Genomic DNA, 24,907 nt, shown 5'->3' with positions numbered 1-24,907 from the left:
CTGCCTAGTGGCGCTGAGGTCCCAGGTTCGATCACAGCTCTGGGTCACTGTCTGTGTGGAGTTTGCACATTCTCCCCGTGTTTGCGTGGGTTTCGCCTCCAGAACCCAAAAGATGTGCAGGGTAGGTGGATTGGCCACGCTAAATTGCCCCTTAATTGGAAAAAATGAATTGGGTATTCTAAATTTTTTTTTAAAATATTGTGTTAATAATAATGTTTTGTTTTAAAATACAAAATCTCTATTACTTTGTGCAATCCCTCCTGGAGTGAATCATTCTTTCTGCGCAGTCTCACAAGATAAACTAAAATATTGGGATTTCAGTCCAGTGTACTAGCCACTGTTAGGGTCTGGTCTGGGGCCATAATAAATGGCCTAACCAAACATTCAGTACCAGGGCACTTAGGGATGGGCAAAAATGCTGGCCCAGCCAATGACACTCATATCCCATGAAAGAATTTTAAAAGGCTCCTTTTTCCCTGAAGCTCTCCCGCTTCTGGGGCTGGATTCTCCTCACCCCAACGCCAAATCGCGGCCGGCACGGGAGCGGAGAATCCACTTTCCTGCACGGAATCGGGACCGGCGCGTTTCCCTGATTCTGCAGGCCCCGAAAAGCGGCGTACTCAGAGAGTACGGCGCGCCACCTAGGGCCTACCTGGGGCCATTGCCTGAGGCCCGCTCCGCGCCCGACTGGCCGCAGTCCCGACGGCATAGATCTATTGTGGTGCAGCCGGTCAGGATACTCACGTGGCGGCTGTGGACTCAGTCCGCGGTCGCCCTGGTCGGGGGCGGGCCGATCGGAGGGCTTGGGGTGCCTTATAGGCCGCTGGGAAATGTTTGTGCGGGCGTTGAGGGTCGGGCACGCGGCCGATCGGGGAGTTTATTTTTAGGGTCCAGCTCCGCGGTCCGAGTCCACCATGGAGCACGGTGTGGCCGCTGCAGCCCGTGCGCATGCGCGGCCTCCGACCCGGAAGTGCGGGGGCCCGTATCTGCAGCAAAAGCTGCAAGATTGACGTTGGATCCCTCCAGCTCCTTGCAGGGCTTGGAATATGTGGCCCTTTCATGCCAGTTCTTCGGGCGTGAAACTCCAGAGTTTTGATGCTGGCGTGGGGCAAAGTCGCAATAACAGAGAATCCAGCCCCTGATGTATATTCTGCTCAGTGCAGTAACCTGGCAAGAAGGTGGGTGGTGATGAGGGAAAATCCTAGATGATGCCCACCAACATTATAGAATGCAGTCCACGTGAGATCAGCACCTCATCGCCAAGTGTCAGCTGCTAATGGAATTGGCGCCAGCCACCCCTCTGCGCAATGAAGGGAAGAAGCTGCCAGCACGAACCAGCTTAAAGTGATAAATGTTTGAGTGGGAGGGGGGGCAGAAATCACGTCAGCTTCAACTGGGGGAGGGAATGTGAGTGCCAGGTAGAGTGGGCTGGTGGAATAAAACTGCAGCTTGAAGTAAAATGAAGGGATTATCAAGTTGAGTTGAGATGCAGTACGGCAGGGGAGGGGGGGGGGTGGTGGATGAAGGGGTGAGACATGAATTGGACATGTTAGAGGAAGATAGTCACTGTGGATGAGTAGATTGGATCCAGAATCTGAGTGAACTGGGTCAGAGTTGGCAGACAGCCTCCGTAAACAGATATTCCAATGTGGGAAAGTGCCTGTTGATATAACTCTTGGGGAATTGTTTATCCTGCGAAGAAACAGTTGTCGCTTTCTTTATCTCTTTAGTTAAAAAAATGTTTCCAATCATGAAGTACGGGGAGGTGGTGCCATAGTGGTATTGTTGCTTGTCTAGCCACCTAGAAACCCCGGGGGATGCACTGAGGGCCTGGGTTCAAATCCCACCACAGCAGACAGTGAAATCTGAATTCAATAAAAATCTGGAAATAAAACTCTCATGACCATAAAACCCATCTGGTTCACTAATGTCCTTTAGGGAAGAAAGTCTGCCATCCATACTTGGTCTGACCCACACGTGACTCCTGGCCCACAGCAGTGTGGTTGATTCTTTGTTTAACAAACTGCCCTCTAAACTGCACTCATTTTAGGGATGGGCAATAAATACTGGCATCAGGGACACCCACATCCCATCAATGAATAGAGGAAAAAATACGCTAAATTGTTTAGAATTAGCCACAAAAACAATTTGACGTACACATGCAGAACCTTTAAGAGGAGCAAGTTCCGAGGCCCCATTTCCAAGCCACACACCAGCCTGGCTTGCAACTGCATCTTAATCACTTCACTGTTGCTGGGTCAAAACCTAAGAGCATTATAGGTGTATCCATGTCCGACAGAGTGTAGCAGTTGAAGAAGGTGACTCGCCCTATTTTCGTAAAGGCAGTCAGGATGGCTAATAAATTTTTAAAAATATTTAGAGTACCCAATTCATTTTTTCCAATTAAGGGGCAATTTAGCGTGGCCAATCCACCTACTCTGCACGTCTTTTGGGTTGTGGGGGCGAAACCCACGCAGACACGGGGAGAATGTGCAAACTCCACACGGACAGTGACCCAGAGCCGGGATCGAACCTGGGACCTCGGCGCCGTGAGACTGCAGTGCTAACCACTGCGCCACCGTGCTGCCCTAGGATGGCTAATAAATGATGGCCATGAAAGAACAAACAAAAGTGCACAACCAGGGGCGAAATTCTCCGACCCCCCCCGCCGGGTCGGAGAATCGCCGGGGGCTGGCGTGAATCCCGCCCCCGCCGGTTGCCGAAGTCTCCGGCACCAGATATTCGGCGGGGGCGGGAATCGCGCCGCGCCGGTTGGCGGGCCCCCCGCTCGATTCTCCGGCCCGGATGGGCCGAAGTCCCGCCGCTAAAATGCCTGTCCCGCCGGCGTAAATTAAACCACCTACCTTACCGGCGGGAGAAGGCGGCGCGGGCGGGCTCCGGGATCCTGGGGGGGGCGCGGGGCGATCTGGCCCCGGGGGGTGCCCCCACGGTGGCCTGGCCCGCGATCGGGTCCCACCGATCCGCGGGCGGGCCTGTGCCGTGGGGGCACTCTTTCCCTTCCGCCTCCGCCACGGTCTCCACCATGGCGGAGGCGGAAGATACTCCCTCCACTGCGCATGCGCGGGAATGCCGTCAGCGGCCGCTAACGCTCCCGCGCATGCGCCGCCCGGAGATGTCATTTCCGTGCCAACTGGCGGGGCACCAAAGGCCTTTTCCGCCAGCTGGCGGGGCGGAAATTCGTCCGGCACCGGCCTAGCCCCTCAATGTTGGGGCTCGGCTCCCAAAGATGCGGAGCATTCCGCACCTTTGGGGTGGCGCGATGCCCGTCTGATTTGTGCCGTTTTGGGCGCCAGTCGGCGGACATCGCGCCGTTTCCGGAGAATTTCGCCCCAGGTTTGGGCCTTCTGTGTTTGAAATTTCTTTCTTTAGAGTTTCATGTGTTTGGATTTTATCTTTCCCAGTGCTGCTGAAGTAATACTGAATATACCAACAGTTGAAGTTCTAAATCCATTGGGACAACTGGTTTTCACTTGTGAAAGGTTTAGGATTACGGCCACTCTTGAATCATCAGCTTTTTCCCAAGCTATTGGTTACCATCTCTCATTTTCTAGGTTGACATGTTTGGAAGATACTGTTGAGGGTCTCCACCTGGGCTGTTCCAGCTACCTAGCTACAACTAGTGGAGTGAAACTGTTTATTATACTATCTGTGCCCTAGTTGAATGTCTCAAGCAAATATCCAATAATGCATTACATCCAGACTTAAGGGGCTGATTCCTGACAGAGGCGGCCTGTGCGAATGGGAAGGGCAGAGCTTCTGGAAAGGAAAGCTTTCCCCGCATTCAGTGGCATTTTGACTGCAGAGTGTGTGCAGATTTGATTTCACAGAGCCCCGCCTGGAAAGCAGCCAAATTGACAGATTTGTCTTCCGATCAGGCAGGGAGCACTTGGAGGAGGTCACAGGTGTCGCCTCAGGCTGCTGGTGGGAACCTGGGGGGGGGGGGGGGGGGTTGTAAGGTGATGGGTGTCTGATGGGAGGAGAAGGTTTAGGGAAAGGTGGAGGAGGCACTTCCATTCTCCCTGAAACTGCCATCACCTCCCTTCAGTCACCAGGATTCCTAAGGCCCAGGAAACCCAGCCAGCCAGGGTTAAGCAGGTTAAATCATTGACATCATTACCTCCTGGGAGAGGGTTGGCTGTCACACCTTCTTACTCCTGGTAAAGCCAGAGGGCTTGGAGTTAGGGTTGGGTTTGAGATTCGTAAAGTTTTACCATTTTACTTGACTCTAACTCACCTATTTTTGGGGTTAAGACCAACATCCCATAAATTAATATTTGTTACGCCTGGCCTTCTCAAAGTTTCCAGTCTTTAAATTATTTTGCGCAGTAATTTAAATACAGGAACTTCATATTGCTGCAGTCACACAGCTTAGCGAGAACATTGGCTAAGACCAGTGAACCCTCTGATGTTTCTTTGATGTGCACAGCCTTTGTATTGCATGGCACGGTACATTCCATTGCACAACTGCACACCCGCGCAGCTTATAGTAATAATCTTTATTAGTGTCACAAGTAGGCTTACATTAACACTGCAATGAAGTTACTGTGAAAATCCCCTAGTCGCCACACTTCGGCGCCTGTTCGGGTACACAGAGGGAGAAGTCAGAATGTCCAATTCACCAAACAAGCACGTCTTTCGGGACTTGTGGGAGGAAACCGGAGCACCCGGAGGAAACCCACGCAGACACGGGGAGAACTTGCAGCCTCCACTCAGACAGTGACCCAAGCCGGGAATCAAACCCGGGTCCCTGATGCTGTGAAGCAACAGTGCTAACCACTGTGCTCCCGTGCCTATTAGGAACATTGGTGAAGATACAACTCAAATTGTTCATATGGAACTTGACACCTGTCATTTCAGCTCAAGCACCGATAATGGCATGTTAATGATATGTTAATTGTACATTAATGGAATGTTAATTGTACGTTAATGAAATGTTAATTGTATTATCAAGGTTGAGGATACTCAGGTGAAGTGTATTGATTTATTGAGTACCTTCAGCGCATAAAAAGAAAATCCTAACTTGGGCATTGAGGACCTCTTCATAAGCCTGTTCATGGGCCTAGACAAGGTGGTCATTACCAAGTCCAGGCAGCAGGCAGTCGAGGGGGCCATCCGACCTGACTATCTGCCTCTCTGGTACATTGGTACATCTGGTATGGCTATCTGCGCAGCTGTGAGCCTTGGAGAGGAAGTGCGTGATGTCCATCAGCACCCTTCAGGCCTTCCGAGCCCAGTGGAATTTGTATGCATCATCACTTATGGGAATTACGTGTTATTTGATTATTTAAGTTTCCTTTGATGTTTTGATTTTAGTTACAGTGCCCCACCATGGGCTGTCATCCCCTCTGATTTCTGTGTCATTTATTGATCATTTGCTCAATTTAAAGAAGTATAAAAAGTAAGCCCCTAACTTGCACATCAAGTGTCCGCCAATGCTCGGCTTACAGTCAAAGTCCTCCACAGCCTTAAAAATGTGGTGCTTGGCCCTGACTGCACTCGAGGTATCCCGGCAGCTCAAGCGAGTGGTGGACTGCCATTTGAATTGACCCCTATTCGGACAAAATTTCACATTGGCCCCAGGTCCCGAACCCTCACTAGGGAACCTCAGCCCCATCATTTGAGACATTTCACAGAAATTTCCTCTGTGTCTTTGAACTCTGCACAGAAAGGGATTTTCTGCACTCTCTCCATTTCCTCGCCGTCGTCAGCCATGTGGCGTTCCCGTCCTGGCCTCCAGTGGCATCCATGTTAAAGGTCTCTGTTTTATGTTACAGTGCCCCTTTAAGGAGCTTTCAATTTGTTTATTAGTTTATTTATTTGATTTTCACTTGAAAGAGTGTATAGAAAAACCTTAAAATGCAGTGAATCTTTCATCGAACCAGGGAAATTGGAATCTCAACACATCACAGTGATTACGAGAGATCCAACTTCACCAAGGCACTTATTTATCTTGAGGTAGCATCACTGGACTATGTGAACTATATGCTGGTCAACAAATATTGGTAGTTCTGACTCTGAACACGGTGACAAACTGATCTTGCGCCTGCCACTGGAAGGACTCCAGGGTCCCACGGATATGGGAGCTGTTGTGGTGCTCCGAAAATTAAGCCTGCAGGCCTCAAATGAAGAGCTTTATTCGAAGATGTTGATGCTACAGCCGCTATGTTTCACTGCACGTTTGCTCGCGCAAACAGACGGTGGCGACACGGGATCAGTCTCTTAAAGGGCCCCTGTTTCACTGCAAGGCTGCTGGTGAGGAAATACTAGAACTAGCATGAATAACATTTTCCTCCCCCTTTAAATAAAAGGTCCCTGACACAATAAACAGTATAACATGAACAATCAATCAATAAGAGCAGTAAGTATGTCAGGCGCATCGGAGGTCGATGTTCTCCGTGTGGTTGTCGGTGAACCTCAGGCGCCTTCTTTTTAGTGCTTGCTGCAGCCTCCGGTGTCTTAGTTTGGATGTTGCCCGTGGGCATCTTAACCATAGTCAACATAATGTTCTGAGGTTGATTCGGTGTCTGGTTCTCAGTTGGAATACTGCTTTCCCCAGTTGGTTCAATGACTGCAGGACCTCGGAAAGGTCCAGGTCGTCTCTTGGCACAACTTCATTTGGACTCTCTGTCAGTTCTGTTTCTGACAAATTAGTTCTTGTCACCAAAAGTTGATTTTTTTTTTCAATTAAAGGGCAATTAGCATGGCTAATTCACCTACCCTGCACATCTTTGGGTTGTGGGGGTGAGACGCACGCAGACACGGGGAGAATGTGCAAAGTGCAAACGGACAATGACCCGGGGCCGGGATCAAACCTGGGTCCTCGGCGCCGTGAGGCAGCAGTGAGTCAAAAGTTGATCTACATGCCTCGTCCATATTACATTGTCTCGGGTTTGTGCGGTGTAGGAGACCGGTCCTGTCTGTGCTAAAACGGTGGCAGGAATCCACTTTTCACCCTTGGTATAGTCCCTTGCCAAAGCTTCTTGACCCTGACGAGAAATGCAATGTTTTGCCTTGATTTTCTGACATATAACCTAATTCTGCTGCTTTTTCTCATCAATTTTTTTTGTCTTGGGTGGTTTCAGCAAATTGAACGCTGTGCGTAGTTGACGCCTAACCACTAGCAACGGCGGTGAAACGTTGGCTGTTGAATGTGATGTATTCCTGTACGTGAACAAAATTGGCTCAAGCATTTAGACAATGAACCTTGTTCTCTACTTACCTTCAATGAATGTTTCATCGCTTGTACAAAACATTCTGCCACCCATTTGTGGCAGGATGATAAGGAGTGGATCGGATGTGTTGAATTTCATTCTCCTTCAGGTAGTGTGTGAACCAGTACAAAATGAACTGTGGCCCATTATGACTCAGAGTAACCAAACCTGCTGAAGATTTCACCCAATCTCTCAATTATTTTCTCCACTGACGGTGTCTTCATGCTGGCTACTTCAGGCCATTTCATGTGAGCATCAACTAGAATGAGAAACATATGCCCATCAAATGGTCCGGCATGTACCCATTGCCAAGTCTCTTCTGGCCACTCCCATGGTTCTAATGGGACTAATGGCAGCAGGTTCCACACTTCTGTGCAAGACAAACACATCCCCGCCTTCTCCTTGATTTTGGCATCTAGCCCGGCCACCAAAAATAACTTCTGGCTATCTCCTTCATCCTTACAATATCGCAGTGGCCTTTGTGGATTCGATTGAATACACATTTTCTTAGTGGTGGTAGAATGATGCCTCTCACTCCTCAGAGGAGACAACCTCCCTGTTTGGATAATTCAAGTCTTTGAGTGGAATATGGCTTTAACTCAGGGTTTGCTCCTGAAGTCCTTCCCCGAAGCACCCATGTCCATGATCTCTGACAGTACTGGATTATTTCTGGTATGCTTCTTAATTTGCCCTGCGGTTACAAGGGTGTTACCTATTTGCTTGATGTAAAAAATGTTTCAACACGATCTGCTTATCGACAGACTATTGGGTAAGGGTAGTCGGGAGAGTCCATCTGCATTCACATGAAGGCTTGACTGACGATACTTGATCGTGTGTTGACAAGAGCAGTGGCCACTTCTGCATCCTGTTCACTGCTATTGATGTAATCCCAGTTTGAGGCCCAAGAATCACTGTTAGTGGACAATGGTCCGTCAATAAAATGAATTTCTTCTCTTACAGGAATTGGTAAAACCGTTGAAATCCAAAAATGATTCCTTGGGCTTCTCTCTCGATCTGCGCGTAATTGTTTTCGGCCTTATTCAAGGCCTTGGATCAGTTTCTCTTCAGCTGTGGGCGTTATGTGCCCCCAACCCCTTAAGCCTTTGCATCATATACCAATTGCAGGGGTAAATGTGGATCAAAATGTGTCAGAGATTCTGACTTGAGTAGTGCCTCTTTGGCTTGCGTGGATGCTCTCTCACATTGATCCATCCATGTCCATTTTTTATTTTGACACAGTAAATTGTGTAAGGGTTTTAGAATAGTAGCCAGATTAGGGACAAACCTTCCATAATAATTTGGTAAGTCTAAGATCGAAGTTGGTTCACATTCTGAGGTGCGGGTGTGGCTTTGACTTTAGAAGGCGACTTATGCAGTCCCTTGGCGTCGATAACTTGATTGAAGGTTGGAAAAATTCACATTTGTCTTTTCAAACGCTTAATCCAAAACTTCTGGGGCGGGATTCTCCGCCGCGGGATTCTCCGTTTTGCCGATGCCCGGGGATTTCCCGACGGCGTGGGGCTGCCCCACAATGGGAAACCCCATTGACCGCCAGCGTAACGGAGAATCCCGCCGGCAGGTCGGGGCAGAAATGTGGCGGGGCGGAGAATCCAGCCCCTAATCTCTGGAGTGTGGCCTCTAGGTTGCGGAGATGTTCTTCCTCATTCTTTCCAGTAACCAAGATGTCATCTAAGTGACATCAGACTCTGTCTAATCCGCGTAAAATTTGATCCATGGCCTTGTTGGAACAAAATTGGTACGGAAGTGATGCCAAACAGTAATCTTTTATATCAAAATAACCGTCTGTGTGTCACAATCGTCAAGAACTGTTGTGAGTCTGGATCTATGTTCATTTGAAGATACTCTTGACTGAGGTCAATTTTACTGAAGTGTTGGCGAATAAGTCATCAATCAAGGGCCGATGGTACTGCTGTGCGCACAGTAGAGTATTAATGGTGACTTTAAAATTGCCACAAATGAGGGCAGCACGGTGGCGCAGTGGTCAGCACTGCTGCCTCACGGTGCGATCCCAGGTTCGATCCCGGCTCTGGGTCACTGTCCGTGCGGAGTTTGCACATTCTCCCCATGTTTGCGTGGGTTTCGCCCCCACAACCCAAAATTGTGCTGGGTAGGTGGATTGGCTGCAATAAATTGCCCTTAATTAGAAAAAATGAATTGGGTACTCTAAACTTTTTTTTAAAATCGCCACAAATGGATACAGATCCATCTTATTTCATCATAGGTACGATTAGCGTGGCCCAATCACTCAGGTTAATGGGTTCAAGGACTCCAGCCATTCTAATTCTGCCTCTACCTTGGGTCTGATTGCATGTGGCACTGACCTAACCTGTAAGCACCTCGCCTGACTTCCTTTCTTGATCTTCAGCTTCACTGAGATTTCCTTCATGTTTCCCAGATCACCGTTGAAGCCAATGGCATGTTTCTTCAAGGCTCTGGCTAGAGCTGATTCAGAATCTGTCGCAAGAGTTACCTCGGCCCAATTTAATCTGATCCAGGGCGGCACAGTGACGCAGTGGTTAGCACTGCTGCCTCACGGCACCGAGGACCCGGGTTCGATCCCGGCCCCGGGTCACTGTCCGTGTGGAGTTTGCACATTCTCCCCGTGTCTGTGTGGGTCTCACAATCCAAAAAGATGTGCAGTGTAGGTGAATTGGCCACAGTAATTTGCCCCCTAATTGGAACAATTAGGTTGGAAGTGGGTACTCCAGATTTTATTTTTAAATATTTAATCTGATCCATTCCAGCCAAGTTCTTCCCATTAGTGCTGGAATAACTTCCTTTGACTATCTGCTAGGAGAAATCTGCCACCTGTCCATCTAATTGCACCGTTACATCAATACAGTCCCTCGACGGAATCACTTCTCCAGTGTCGGGTTTTAACACTATTTTCAACGGTTTCAGGGCAATATGTCAAAGCTTTTCTTGATAAACAGTTCCGCTATCTACGGAAGAGGGTGGCACAGTGGTTAGCACTGCTGCTTCACAGCTCCAGGGTCCCGGGTTTAATTCTGGCCTCGGGCGATTGGCTGCACGGAGTTTGCACTTTCTCCCCGTGTGTGCGTGGGTTTCCTCCGGGTGCTCCGGTTTCCTCCCACAGTCCAAAGACGGGCAGGTTAGGTGGATTGGCCATGCTACATTATCTCTTAAGGTCCAAAAGGTTAGGTGGGGTTACGGGGATGGAGTGGAGGCATGGGCTTAAGTAGGGTGTTCTTTCCAAGGGCCGGTGCAGACTCGATGGGCCGAATGGCCTCCTTCTGCACTGTAAATTCTATGATTCTGACAGCTGCCCCAGGGCCCACCTCCACCTTCACTGACTGACCATCCAGTAATGGAGTGACCCAATATCGGTTGGTTGCACCAGCAATAGCCAGCATCTTTAATGGCAGTTCATCTTCGGACAGTGAAGCGAGTTTCTCCTCACATCCTTGTTGTACCACGAGGACACTTTTTCCTTCATTCAGTTTCTCATTTGATTTATTCGGCCCTTGCTTTTTGCAATTTTTTGCCTAAAGCGTATTTCTTTTTCAACAAGCATGTGCAATGTGGCCCTTTCCACCACAATTCCTGCACATGGTGGCTTTGCACTAACAATTTGCTGCTGAGTGCCTGGTTCTTGCACACCAATGGCAAGTGCGAGTCTGTGTCCGTGTTCGTGTTTGGTTGACATCTTGCGAATTCTTCAGCTCGGACTCAACCATTGAAGTTCTTTGGCTGCTATTTCCATGGATACAGAAATTTCAACACTTCCTTTAAGGTCATATTGCTTTCAGTTAACAACTGCTTTTGAATAGCTTAGCTCCTTAAACCACTGACTAATCTATCTCCGATGTATCGTTTTTGGGTTTTTTTTTTTTAATTTAGAGTACCCAATTATTTTTTTTTCCAATTAAGGGGCAATTTAGTGTGGCCAATCCGCCTAACCTGCACATCTTTGGGTTGTGGGGGTGAAACCCACGCAGACATGGGGAGAATGTGCAAACTCCACACGGACAGTGACCCAGGGCCGGGATTCGAACCCGGGTCCTCAGCGCCACGGTCCCAGTGCTATCCACTGCACCACATGCCGCCCTCCGATGTATCGTTTAACACATCCCGAATTCGCAGTGTTCAGCAAGTCTTTTCAGGGGAGCTACAAACTATGCATTCTGTATTCTCATCAAATTCCCACAGCACCAAAACCTCCTGCCATTTTTCTCCATGGAAGGACCTTTGTGTGCACGATGTGCTGTGAATTGTTAGCACTACCTTGCTTCCTTTCTTCCCGAAACAAGGCAAAGCTGAACTTGGCCTGTTTTCCTTTCATGTTTTACAACATCCCCAGCTCTAAATTCGTTGTTCCTGGGTACTTGCTACTCACGCAGCTCCAGGTACAGCTACGTATCGCTTCGGGCACAACATGTGGCAAACCTCTTTCCAAAGTTGTTTTCTTACGATTCCTCAATGATCTTTCGGTTCCTCTGGTGGCTGTAACCATTGTTTGGCTTCCCTGTTGCCAGCTTTCATGAAGCGATGATTTTGTTTGTTTTTAGTTTTGGGTGCCGACAAACATTGTTCATCCCATCCTCATCGCTAGTTTGTATGTGGTGGTTCTAAAATTAAGTCTGCGGGCCTCAGACGTTCGAACAAAGCGTTTATCAGGCGATGTTAAAACTACAATCTACTATGTTATACTTCCCGTTTGCCCGCCCAAACGGCCAATGAGATCACGTTATCAGTCTCTTAAAATGCTCCTGTTCCAATGCAAGGCTGCTACTAAGGGAACTCTAGCAATACCATGAGTACACAACAGCTGTGTTTTGTTCAGAATACGTTCTTGGAGTACATCTTGTTTTAGGATGTGAGCACAACAGTTCTGTCTGCAACCCCAACTATGAACAGAGCTAGTGCTGGAGCTGTAGAAATGATAGCTGCGTATTGCATGCCTGGATTGCTACCTGTGTCAAAAGCAGCTCAAGGCAGCACGGTAGCACAAGTGGATAGCACTGTGGCTTCACAGCACCAGGGTCCCAGGTTCGATTCCCCGCTGGGTCACTGTCTGAGCGGAGTCTGCACATTCTCCCCGTGTCTGCGTGGGTTTCCTCCGGGTGCTCCGGTTTCCTCCCACAGTCCAAAGATGTGCAGGTTAGGTGGATTGGCCATGATAAATTGCCCTTAGTGACCAAAAAGGTTCAGAAGGCTTATTGGGTTACGGGGATAGGGTGGAATTGGGGGCTTAAGTAGGTCGGTGCAGACTTGATGGGCCGAATGGCCTCCTTCTGTACTGTATGTTTTATGTTCTATGTTCTAAGGCTGGAAAGTAGTAGAATCACTATCTACAGAGGCTACCTGTGCACAAATCACTCACAGCGGACAGTTCTGGGAATAAAAGGAACCTCCTGGTTCTAGGAAATGAAGGTATGGGCCTTTCCAATGACGTAAGTAACTTTTGTCACGCAATGCTGACAGTACCAGCATGTAGAGGCTTGCAGCCAAGGATGGAATCCTGAAATGTGTCTGTTGCCACAAGAATTTTCCTACGGTGCGTAGCCTGCAAGAGAATGAAAGCATGACCAAGTTTAGCTCCCTGTTTTGATCCCGCCACACCATTTTGAAGTGGAAGTGACTTACTTTGGATCCAGAAATATTTTGGTGGCAATCTCCGTTAGTGTCTCCTGGCTGAGCCAGATTAAGGGGTGTATACTTTTGTAATGTGCCAGTTCGTCATTCACAATACATCTGAATTAAATAGATACAGAGTAAATAATGCAGCTTTCTACGCTGACTTCGGTAGAAATTATGTGGAATGTAAATGTTTATATGTATAAATGTGACCATGGGGCAGCACGGTGACACAGTGGTTAGCACTGCTGCCTCACGGCGCTGAGGACCCGGGTTCGATCCCAGCCCCGGGTCACTGCCCGTGTGGAGTTTGTACATTCTCCCCATGAATGCGTGGGTCTCACCCCCACAACCCAAAGATGTGCAGGGTAGGTAGATTGGCCACACTAAATTGCCCCTTAATTGGAAAAAAGTAATTGGGTACTCTAAATGTAAATAAATAAATAAATGTGACCATCTGCGCAGGTTAAAAAAAAAAATTAAATTTAGAATATGCGCAGGTTAAAATTTGACTTCCATCTTTCATACTCTGTGTGGAGGAAGTAAGTATTTCACCTTGAAATTTCTTGACTGGTGTATTGGAGTCAAGTGAGGAGTTGAGTGAAAAGATTTATTTTTCAAAATGCTTCTTTGACACTGGTCTTTGATATGGAAGAGGCAGGCATATATAATGTTACACTCTATAACAGGCTCCCTGTCAAGAAAAGGATTTGTGTCCAGCTTCATGCTTCGTTATCTGACTTGGGATCCAATTAACAAGCAATCCCAGGTCATGGGTTAGCTGCAGTGTTCAGATCTGAATGAGATGCAATCTATCAAGAGCATGGGAAGTAACAGAGCAGGCACTAAAGGTTTTGAAGGAGAAGCACAAAGACTGGAGCCATGGTTTGCATTGAAACCACCAACATAGGAATGAGTTGGATTGAAAGCTCATGAAGAAGAGTCTCAGATATTAGGAGATAGATTAAAAAACAGGCCTTCCTGATGTCCAGGTAAATCAATAAAAAAGCTAGGCTGGGTGTGGGAGAGTATGACTCAGAATTTTGGAACATCGCGCTCGCTTCGAGGAAAGAGGAGCCTTCAGATGATCAGGACTGGGATCAAAGCCCTTACTTCATCAACACCATGTACTGTCGGGGAATGTTCACCTTGCAATAGCAAAACGCAGGATGAAATGTTGTCAATTTCATTGTGACGGTTCATTAATGTCATTGTTAAGACTAAGATAAACAAGTGATGGGTATTAATTGTCTGAGCATATATAAATAGAGGACAGCTGGGACACTGGGTTGAGTGGGAGGCGAGTTGTGAGACTTAACAAGTTAATAAATTCTCTCAATAAAGGAGAACTGCGTCTTGGTTTCAGCTTCAACAGCCAGCTTTGATTATATTGGCACGATGCAGGTTGGAGCAGAGGAGACAGGATGAAGAATAGGAGGGAAAAAAAGGAAGGACACATGGTTCAAATAAACCAAAAGAAAATCAGGAAGGTAATAAATTACAGATCAAAAAGAGGTGAGAATAAAATGAATACGATTGTAAAATGGACAGAAGCTAGCTTGAGTTTTATTTGCATGAATATGCAAAATATTCTGAATAAAATTGATGAAAAAGGAGGAAATTGTTATGCAGTGTATAGCACAGTACAACTGCTCCCTGTAAAGTTCCATTGTTATGCGCAGCCAGTTTTTTGATTTAAATGCATGATACAGGCAGCACGGTGGCGCAGTGGGTTAGCCCTGCTGCCTCACGGTGCCAAGGTCCCAGGTTCGATCCCGGCTCTGGGTCACTGTCCGTGTGGAGTTTGCACATTCTCCCCGTGTTTGCGTGGGTTTCGCTCCCACAACCCAAAGATGTGCAGGCTAGGTGGATTGGCCACGCTAAATTGCCCCTTAAATGGAAAAAATTAATTGGGTTAAAAAAAAATGTTTTAAATGCACGATACTGTTAAACCCTCTCACAGTACTTGACACAGAACAAGGCTTGTGTGGTACCTTCCAGGGTCTGACTGACGATGCACACACATAGTTTTAGCAGGGACATGTTACAGAGACAAGGCAAGGGCTGGGACATACACATTCCTGGTCACAAAATATCCAGGAAAGGTTGTGTATCCATTAAACTAAAGATTTGAATAGAGCAACGGCAAGCAGAATTGAATTTTGGAGAGATGCTAAAGTTTTTTGAAATAAATTTAGAGTACACAATTATTCCTTTTCCAATTAAGGGGCAATTTAGCGTGGCCAATCCACCTACCCTGCACATCTTTTGGGTTGTGGGGGTGAAACCCAAGCAGACACGGGGAGAATGTACAAACTCCACGCGGACAGTGACCCAAGGCCGGGATTCGAACCCGGGTCCTCAGTGCTGTAGGCAGCAGTTCTAACCACTGTGCCACCGTGTTGCCCGGGAGATGCTAAAGTTGTTTTAATTTGGTTGGAGTAAAAGAATAAGGAGGAAACTGTGACATTATTATAGACTACCAAACAGTGGAAATTAAATAGAGAGACAGGTATGTAACAAATTAGTGGGCAGCACGATAACACAGTGGTTAGCACTGCTGTCACGCGCCTAGGACCCGGGTTCGACCCCAGCCCTGGGTCACTGTCCGTGTGGAGTTAGCACATTCTCCCCATGTCTGCATGGGTCTCACCTTCACAACCCGAAGATGTGCAGGGTAGATGGATTGGCCACGCTAAATTGCCCCTTAATTGAAAAAAAAAGAATTGGGCACTCTAAATTTATTAAAAACAAAAGGTATGTAACAAATTTGAGAAAGATGCGGGAACCAGTGGGGGTAATAAGAATGACTGACTTTAATTTTCTAAGGATCGATCGCAGTAATGTAAGTGACAAAGAAAGGAAGTGGTTTCCAGAAGACATTTTCTAGATCAGCATGCTTAAGTGCTAACCATAGGTTGCTTAGTAACACTCTCGCCCCGGAGTTCAAGACCTGCCCCTGGACCTTGAGCATGAGCTTTAAAGCTGGCACTCCAGTGCAGCACTGAGGGGGCACTGCACTGAGGGGGCACTGCACTGACAGAGGTGCTGTCTTTGGGACGAGATGTTAAAACGAGGCCTAGCTTTGTAAAAGATCCCATGGCACTATTTTGAAAAGGTGAATTATCCCCAATGGCCCGGCCAATATTTATCCCCCAGTCAACATCACAAAAACAAACTAGCTGATCTTTAAATTGTAAAGTAGGAAGCACAACGGCCAATTTGCACACAGCAAGATTCCACACACAGCAATATGACGATGACTAAATAATCTGTGTTTTTTGTGACATTGATTGAAGGGTTAGCTCTGGCTGGAAATGGTGCTCAATGTGGTGTTGGGTGCTCTGATGTACAGATGAGCCAACACGGTTGTATTTGGTACAACGCTGTTTTATTCTAACATGCTATTTACAGTTCTGTCTTGATACTCTGCACGTGGTGACTCCCTGAGTGTGTTGTTAATCAGGTCCTGTCCTTGTCCTGGTCTCTAGATGGACTGGCCACCAGGTGTCGTGTTTCTTCTCTTATACTGTCTCTGTCCTTGTCTGTGATTGGCTGTCGTGTTGTGTGTGCTGATTTGTCTGTTGGTCTGTCTATCATGATGTGTGTGTTTGAATATCATGACACTCAATAGTGACAGCGTTGGCTCAGTTTCTGTATTGGCTGAGGTAGTTCTTGCAGCCTGCCTTTTCTAATTGCCCTATTGTGGTAGCACGGAAAGACTGCTGGTGATAGAGGCATGTGCGGAGCTATCATTAGTAGCCCTTGGACAACTGAGGGTGCGACAAGAAGAGAGAGAATGGCCAGCACACCACAGATAAATCTCAGCTTCCCTTCAAAGTCCTGCTGTGGGATCTTTGATTTCCCACATGAGTTGGCAACAGGACCTCAGTATAACGTCTTTTCGAAAAACCGCACCACCGACAGTGTAGCACATGCTCAGTACTGTAGCACACTGTGTGTCCACCTAGAGGTTTATGCTCAAGCCCCTGGGGTGACACTTGTTGCCACGTCCTACTGACTCAGGGGCTAGAATGTTACCACCTGAGTCAACACATAAGATGAGAAAGACTAAACTGAAGTGTGGAGAAAGTTTGGACAGAGAAGATAAAAGACAATAATAAAAGATTTCAGAAACTCCATCGAAAGTAAAAACAGCGATTAAAGGATAGCGCTTTTCAGAGACAAAAGGAATCGCATGGGAGGATGGAAATATGGCCGAGATGTTAAATGAATACCGTTCCTCAGCTTACAAAGGAGAGCGTAGTAGTCAGGAGGCGTACGAAAGGAAGTGATGGAAAAACTAGCGAGGATAGCTATCAATGAGGAAGTAATTCTGAAAATGTGGTGGAACCCCAAAGTGGAAACGGCACTAATCCTGCTGGCTTGCATCCTAGAATGCTGAGGAACTTTAATCACAATCTTTAAAGGCTCTCTAAGCGGATGAGTGAGGTGGAAGTTATGCCAGCGGGACTGAAGCATTGCCAATGTAATATCTCTGTTCAAAAAGGAATAAACTAGGTAACTATAGACCAGCGAGCCTAACATTGGTAAGCTTCCAAAAACTATAATAAGAGACAAACATCACCTCCAAAAAAACCAGCTTGTGTTTGTAAGAGGGAATTCATGCTTCATAAATTTAATATAATTGTTTGAAGAAACAATCAAATATATTTTTAACATTTTTAAAAAGATCTTGCTGACCTGTATTGGCTCCTGATCCAGCCTTGACGTTAAAAATTTCATCCTTGTTTTCCAATGGCCTTGCCCCTCCCTATCCCTGCACCCTCCACCCACCATCCAAGCCTCCAAAGTTCTCTGTGTTCCTCCACTTCTGGCCTCTTTACGCACCCCCAGTTTCCAATGCTGCAGCCATGGGGTGGCCATGCCTTTAGCTGCCTTAGACTAAGATCCATGCTCTGGAGTTCTCTTCCTCAATCTCTCCATCTCTTTTTCTCTCTTTTGAGACCCCGATTAAAAAAACCTGACCCTTTGATTAAAATCTTGGTCAGCTGTCCTATCTCTTTGTGCGACTCAGAATCAAGCTTGGTTTAATAACGTTCCTTGTGAAGTGCCTTCGGAGACCTTACCACAATAAAGGCACTACACAAATGCAACTTGTTTCTGTGTTCAGTGACTTTGAAAAAGTATTAGATAAGGTGCTGCTCCGGAAACTTGCCAACAAATCAAAATGCAGACTTTTATCGAAGTGTAGCAGCTTGGATAGCTGTTGGCTACAGGACAGAAAGCAGTGCTAGATACTTTTCAAACCAGAGGACTGCAAACAGCCATGTCTCCGGTAGTTAGTTGCAGGCCTCTTGCTCTTTTCAATACATATTTCGTTACAAGGCCAAAATAACAAATTGTTTACATGACACGCAAAAGATGAAATGGGCAACTTCAGAAGACGACAAGTGACTTCAAGAAGATATAGACGGGTTAGCATATTGATAGGTAAATGTTATATTGAAATACATTCAGACAAATATGAGTTGATGTTGCGAGGAGGAATGAGGAGGAAATACACACAATATGGGGGCAGATTAGCTCAGCTGGCCTGATGGTTCGCACATGGTTTAGAATAACCGCATGGGTTCGATTCTCGTTCTGGCTGAGGTAGATTTGGACCCTGCCTCTTCGCCCTACCACCAAGAGTGGAAGGCAATGATGAACCATCACTGACAAAAACGGCCAAGGAAGCAGCTCGGGATGAAGCAGGTCAACACACAATGAGCCAAGGTCCTGCCTTCCCAAATTGCACACAACTGTAAAACCAGGAGCAGAAAAGCTGGGAATCCTTAGGGGTTCACAGACACAAAGCTGTTTCGAGAACGATAAAGCAGACCGAAGGTTTCATAAACAGGAGCTAAAGCAAAGATGTGATGTTGAACTGTTACAAATGATTGGTAGGCCACTGTCAGAGTTTAGCGATGGAGGAAATATGAAATAGATCTACCAGAAAGATGCCAAACATGAGACGAGCTTGGGATCACTTTTCAACAGAATAGAGAGAGTTAAGTGGAGGTAAGATAAAGGTGTGCACATTTATAAATGGATTTGGACAGGATAATTACAAAATTGATGTTTATAAATGTACTGTCATTGCCAAAGGAGAGATTGATTTTTTTTCATATATGGTTGTTAGAACATGCACTGCCCCTAACAGAAACAGGGGAGGAAGCAAGTTCCCAATTGTTTTTAAAAGGAGAATGGATAGATGTTTGAAAAGACGGGGACAGGGATGAGGGCACTAACATGATGTGCATACTGCGTCATCAGCATTCATAGGAACATAGGTATTGGGAGCAGAAGTAGGCAATTCAGCCCTTCAAGGCTGCCCCGCCGTTCAATCAGATCACGGCTGATCTCTTCCTGGTCTCAAATCCACCTCCCTGTTCCCCATATCCCTTTAACCCATTTAAAAAAAATCAGAAATATATATATCTCCTTCCTGAAACCATTTAATGACTCAGACTCCACCGCACTATGGGGCAGCGAGTTCCACAAATTCACCACCCTCTGCGAGAAGTAGTTCCTCCTCATCTCAGTTTTAAATCTCAACCTATATCTGTGACCTCTCGTTCTAGATTCCCTCACAAGGAGGAACATTTGGTCTACGTTTACTTTATCAATCTCTTTTAGTGTTTTATACACCTCGATCAGATCCCCTCTCATTCTTCTAAACTCTAGTTAGTTTGAGCGCAAACAATTCAATCGCTCCTCATACGTCAACATTTTCATCCCCAGAATCAATCTGGTGAACCTCATCTGAACTGCCTCCAATGCCACCACATCCTTCCTCAAATAAGGAGACCAAAACTGGACACAATACTCCAGATGTGGTCTCACCAACCCCCTACACAATTGCAACAACACTTCTCTACTTTTATACTCCAGTCATTTTGCAATAAACACTAACACTCCATTTGCCTTTTTAATGACATGCTGTATCTGCATACCGACTTTCTGCGATTGATGAACAAAGATACCCAGATCCCTCTGCCCAGATGCATCTTGAATCTGCTTTCCATTTAGATAATAATTTGCCTTTCTATTGTTTCGGCCAAAATGGACAACCTCACACTTACATTAAACACCATCTGCCACATTTTGGCCCAATTTCCTAGCCTATCTATATCCGTCTGTAAAATCTTTCAGCTGGATTCTTCCACCCCGCACGCCACAGGCGAAACGCAGACAATGGAGAAGTCCATTGACCTCGGGCAGGATTCTCCAGTCGCCAGGCGGACGCAGTGAGAGAATCCCGCCCTTTATCTCCTCTTCACTGCCTGCTTTCCCACCTACTTTAGTATCATCCGCAAATTTTGCTACGTTACTCTCTGTCTCTGCTTGCAGATCATTTATAGCTTATAATGCAGAACAAGGCCAGCAGCGCAGGTTCAATTCCCATACAAACTGAGAGAATTCTGAATTCTCCCTCTGTATACCCGAACAGGTGCCGGAATGTGGCGACTCGGTGCTTTTCACAGTAACATAATTGCAGTGTTAATGTAAGCCTACTTGTGACAATAAAAGATTGTCTGATCTTATATAGATTGTAAACAGTTGGGGTCCGAGGACTGACCCCTGCGGCACTCCGCTAGTTACAGTTCGCCAGCCAGAGAAGGACCCATTTATCCCGATCCTCTGCTTTCTGTCAGTCAGCCAATCCTAAATCCAATTTAGTACTCTACCCCCAATCCCCTGCGATCTCACCTTTTGGATCAGTCTTTTATGCAGAACCTTGGCAAATGCCTTCTGGAAGTCTAGATATACCATATCCACAGGTTCCCCATTATCCACCTTGCTAGTTACGCCCTCAAAAAACTCAAGGAAGTTTGTCAAGCCTGACTTAACCCTCAGGAAACCATGCTGACAATAGTGGATCGAACTTTGTCTTTCCAAATATTTAGTCATCTCCTCCTTAATGATTGATTCCAGCAACTTCCCCACCACAGAGGTCAAGCCAACTGGTCTATAGTTCCTACTTTTTGCCTCTCTCCCTTTTTGAATAGGGGCGTCACATTCACGTGTTTCCAATCCACTGGGGCCGTTCCAGAATCCAGGGAATTCAGAAATCCTAACTGCAGTATGCATTAGATACAAAATAAATCTCCCCGACGCTATCCCATCAAGCGGTCCCAGGTACAGTTTTTTTTAGATACGAGTGTATCTTCCTGTACACCGTCAGATAGTGTGGGCGAGATGCAGAGTGAATCTTCCTTTACTCTAGGAATATCCAACCCTTACCTTATTTGACTGCGCAGCTGTGTGTCGTGGGGTCTTAGGCACCATACATAAAGTTTACAATTTTTAAAGGACCCCCGGATGAATTCTAGTACAAAACATCCTCAGGCCAGGAAGCGCCTGTTAACCATTACTCTCTGTTTCCTGTCCCTCAGCCAATTTTGTATTTGAGGCATTCAAGCAGAAATCAGCTGATTATTTGAAAATAAACAATCTGTAGGGTTGAAGGGAGAACGGCACTAGGTGAAATGCTCATTCGGAGAGCTGGTGCAGACACAATGGGCTGAATGGCCTCTTTTTGTACCGTACCAATTCTGTGATTCTGTGAAAGCTATATTGTCATTAATCTGTGCACATCCCAAACCTGCTGCTCCCCACAGATCTTCATACTTTTATTTAGGATTTATTCACCAGTGAGGCAACAACATTAAATATAGCCCTTTCCAAACCTCCAGAACTGAACGAGTTAGCAAATGACAAATATGGGCTCAAGTAGGGCTGAATCTTTTGGGCTTCAATAGGGCATGTGCCAGGGTTGGGGAGCTGCTTGTGGCTTTAACATTGGACACCCTTCCTCCACGGGTCCATCAAAACATCCAGCTTGGATTCAGAGTAAATCTTCAAATTCTCTGCCCCATCAAGGTCTCCCAGGTTAGATTCAGCATAATAATAATCTTTATTGTCACAAGTAGACTTACATTAACATTGCAATGAAATTACTGTGAAAAGACCCTAGTCGCCACACTCTGGCGCTTGTTCAGGTGCACGGAGGGAGAATTCAGAATGTCCAAATTACCTAACAGTACGTCGTTCGGGACTTGTGGGAGGAAACCGGAGCACCCTGAGGAAACCCACGCAGACACGGGGAGAATGTGCAGACTCCGCACAGACAGTGACTCAGCCGGGAATCGATCCGGGGACCCTGGTGCTGTGAAGCCACAGTGCTAACCACTGTGCTACCGGCATGGGTTAGATCGAGAGTAAAAGTCTCTTTTCACTGCACCATCAAGTATTCCAAAGAATGATATCACTGCACTATCAGGGTGACACAAGTTAGGCACAGCACAGATTAGATACAGAGTAAAACTCCCTCTGGTCCTGCCCAGTTAAATGGTTTGCCCTCTACCCATGTCCGCTCGGGACTGAGTTGAAACTGTCTGAAAAAGCAAAGATGAAAACAATTCCACATATTGGAAATCTGGGGCGTCATTCTCTGCCGGCGGGAGTCTCCGTTCTGCCGGCGCCCGGGGGTTTCCCGACGGAGTGGGGCTGCCCCACAATGGGAAACCCCATTGACCGGCCGGTGTTACGGAGACTCCCGCCGGCCGGTCGGCGCAGAAATGTGGCGGGGCGGGTAGGAGAATTTCGCCCCTGATATGAGAACAGAAAACCCTGAAATGAGGGAGCTCGATTTGAGGTGCACATCGGCTTTTATTCAAAAATATTTTGGTCATTATTCCTCCAGCTGGCATAGAGAGGAGACCTGTGCCACTGGCTCCAAAAAATTAATCGGCAATGTGTTCCAGTTCACCAGCTAGTCCCTGGTAATGAATGATTTAATTGTGTTGGCAATACAGGGTTGGCATCCAAGTTAGGGATGAAAGCCAGCCACTTCTCAATATGATGGCAGCTACCTGGAGAGACTAATCTCCCACATATGTCACTAGAAGGAGCCTCTTTCAGATCTGTAGAGTCTGCCTGGCAGCCTTCCAGCAGCTTGTTAACTCTCATCGAGAAAAAAAGAGGAATACTTGCTTTCTGTTGCAAGGGATGGGTGGAGGTGGGATAGCCTGCAGTTAAGTTTGTTTCCAATGTTTGTCGGGGAAATGCACTTACAAAAAAACGATTGCGACAGATGTCAGCTTGCAGATACAAGAATCTCAACACGGTATTGTGTCATAATATCATTGCAAATACTAGGGGCGGAATTTAATGGAAGCATTTCTAAGTTAATTTAGTGGTGATTTTTCAGGGAGTTTCAGTTCCCCGCCGCTATCACTGCTGCCTCACGGCGCTGCGGTCCTAGGTTCGACCACGGCTCTGGGTCACTGTCCGTGTGGAGTTTGCACATTCTCCCCGTGTTTGCGTGGGTTTCGCCCCCACAACCCAAAGATGTGCAGGGTAGGTGGATTGGCCACGCTAAATTGCCCCTTAATTGGAAAAAAAATGAATTGGGTAATCTACATTTATTTTTTAAAAATACAACGGGCGGGATTCTCCACTCCCACGCCGAAGTGGCCGCGCCGTCGTGAACGCCGTCGAGGTTCACGACAGCGCGGAACGGCCCCGGTCCCGACCGATTCAGGCCCTGACAATGGGCCAGGATCGGGGCCGTGTCATCTACTCGCGCCAGGCCTCGTCGCCCACGTAAAAGCGGCGCCGCATAGATGACGCGGCCAGCGCCGCATAACGGGCGTCATCCGCGCATGCGTGGTTGCCGTCCTCTCTAAGTCCGCCTCGCAAGAAGATGGGGGACGGATCTTGCGGGGCCGCGGAAGGAAGGAGGTCCTCCTTCAGAGAGGACGGCCCGACGATCGGTGGGCACCGATCGCGGGCCACCCCACATTCGAGGTGAAGCCCGGTGCAGGATCCCCCCTCGCCCCCCCACAGGCCACCCCCCCAGCGTTCACGCACCGCCCACGACTGCAGCGACCAGGTGTGGACAGCGCCGGGGGGAACGCGCCGTTTTGGCCACGCCGCTCGGCCCATCCGGGCCTCAGAATCGCGGGGGTGCCGGAGAATCGCCATTTTGTGTGTCGCCGGTGATTCTCCGGCCTGCGGCCCGCGAAACTCAACCGGGCCGTTCCCGCCGCTTGGGAGGATCGCGGGAGGGCGTCGGACCGGCGTCCCCGGAAGTTTTGACAGCCCAGGCGATTCTCCCAACCGGCGTGGGAGTGGAGAATCGCGCCCAACATTTTGGGCGCAATTCTCCCAAAAAACGTCAAAGTTAATTTGTGGCGGGTTTTTCAAGGAGTTTCCCGTCGGGAGTTACCCACCACTATTCAATGACACTTAAGTCACTTTTTGGGGCTCTGGGGGGTTTCTCACCAGTTTAGGTCACCCCGCTGTGAGGTCTCTGGGAGCCCCCCTCTTCAGGCCCCTCAACAACCCCGCCCTTCTAGGACCCCCACCCATCTCCCAGAGGCCCCGACTTATCTGCCCTGCACTAGCGCTCCCCTCGCCCCCGGCCCTCGTAGTGCCACCCAAGCACCCAGGCAGTGCTCCTGCCAGCTTGGCTGTGCCATCCGGACACTTTGGTAGTGCCAAGGTGCCAGCTGGTCAGTGCCAAAGCGCCCGCATTCCAGGGGGAGGGCCAGAGAGCCACCCTGTACTTACCCTGACTACCCAGGGTGTCCGATGACCCGGTAGACCCCCTGGTTGCTGTTCTTTTCGGGAGGCTCACTGCAGGCCTCGCCCAGGATTGTCAAGCCGTGTTGTACTCTCGCTTGAGTGCAACGCAGCCGGAAGATTGTGCACTTAGACACTTTTGTGGGTCCTGGGGAGTTTCTCACCACGGGGGACTACTCCACAACCACCCCCCCCCCAAAGTGTGGACACCCCACCAATGGTTCCCTGGGGGTCCCACCCTCTTCAGGTGCCCCACACCCTGTTACAGGCCACCCCCTCCAGGACCCCCACCCATCATCTCCCCAACCTCCCAGAGGCCCCTACTTACCAGTCATGCACCCCCTCCACCCTTCAACCCCCCCCCTCCATCCTTCTGGACATGGTCCCCCTCGGGCCCTGACCCTTGGCAGTGCCACCCTGGCACTGGGTCCCCTTTCATTACTACCCTGGCACCCATGCAG

General features: G+C 47.8%; 1 protein-coding gene across 2 annotated transcripts in view; it reads right to left on the bottom strand.

Moving 5' to 3' along the window:
- arhgef19 (Rho guanine nucleotide exchange factor (GEF) 19) overlaps nt 1–24,907 on the bottom strand; it is a 162,417-nt gene that overhangs the window by 105,807 nt on the left and 31,703 nt on the right. The window lies entirely within an intron of this gene.

The sequence above is a fragment of the Scyliorhinus torazame genome, chromosome 16, assembly GCF_047496885.1.
Source record: "Scyliorhinus torazame isolate Kashiwa2021f chromosome 16, sScyTor2.1, whole genome shotgun sequence".
Lineage (NCBI taxonomy): Eukaryota > Metazoa > Chordata > Chondrichthyes > Carcharhiniformes > Scyliorhinidae > Scyliorhinus > Scyliorhinus torazame.
This window is presented reverse-complemented; position numbering and strand designations above follow the sequence as displayed.